The sequence below is a fragment of the Myotis davidii genome, unplaced genomic scaffold, assembly GCF_000327345.1.
Source record: "Myotis davidii unplaced genomic scaffold, ASM32734v1 C63355756, whole genome shotgun sequence".
Lineage (NCBI taxonomy): Eukaryota > Metazoa > Chordata > Mammalia > Chiroptera > Vespertilionidae > Myotis > Myotis davidii.
This window is the reverse complement of record NW_006368583.1, coordinates 1-858: the sequence shown is the minus strand read 5'-3', so window position 1 is coordinate 858 and position 858 is coordinate 1. Positions and strand designations below refer to the sequence as shown.

Below are 858 nucleotides of genomic sequence, written 5' to 3'. Positions count from 1 at the left end.
TTCGCACAGCCCGGCCAAGGGCGTTGCGGGCGGCACGGAGCCCACGGGAGGGCGGGGTGCAAGGCCGGGGCGGGGTGCAAGGCCGGGGCGGGGCCTCTGCGCCCGGGCCGCCTCTTCTGGGCTATAAAAGCAGCATGCGGGCTGCTCCAGGCCACCACGCATTGGGCCAGAACGAGTACCCTTTCTTCTCTCGCTTTGGATCTCAAGTCTCACCGCTGATCGAAATGGACCCCAACTGCTCCTGCGCCACTGGTAAGCACCCGGCACTGGGCCTTGGGTGCCCCTTTCCCAGGCACAGGACGGGGGGCCTCGGGGTGGAGCAGGGGTATCTGGTTATGGCTGCAGGGCGTCCTTCCTAGCCAGGCTGCGGAGAGCACTTCCCGTCGCCCGTTGCCTCTGTTTGAGAGTTGAGTGGACTGAGGCCCAAGGCTGCTGTCTTCCGGGGCAACCAGTGGGTCAGGGGGGTTGCTGGACTGGGACCCCCTGTTCTGTGCAGGACTTGATGGGCCGTGGGGACACTGCCTGTTGGCAGTTGAAGATACAGGACCCGGGCCCCAGCCCCAGTCTGTCTGGGCTGTGTGTGGAGCCTGGGACCTCCCTTTGGGGTGAACCAGGAGGGGACCTACCTTCCAGGGACGAAAAGAGAGTGAACTTGACTTTAACTTCCCGCAGTGGGAAAGGAGCTCCCAGTACAGGTCGGACAGAGGAGGGGCAGGGAGGGATGGTTGATTGACAGCTGTGTCTCCTGAATCAGGCATCTCACTGCTCATCTTTCTCCTCCTTGCAGGTGGCTCCTGCGCCTGTGCTGGCTCCTGCAAATGCAAAGAGTGCAAATGCACCTCCTGCAAGAAGAGTGAG

The 858-nt window shown here is 62.9% G+C and overlaps 1 long non-coding RNA gene across 1 annotated transcript; it reads left to right on the top strand.

Moving 5' to 3' along the window:
• Positions 1 to 8: 8 nt before the first annotated feature.
• Positions 9 to 848, top strand: LOC102772850. Its single transcript, XR_436385.2, has 2 exons — positions 9 to 252; positions 788 to 848. It is a non-coding gene; the product is annotated as an uncharacterized LOC102772850 (long non-coding RNA).
• Positions 849 to 858: the final 10 nt, after the last annotated feature.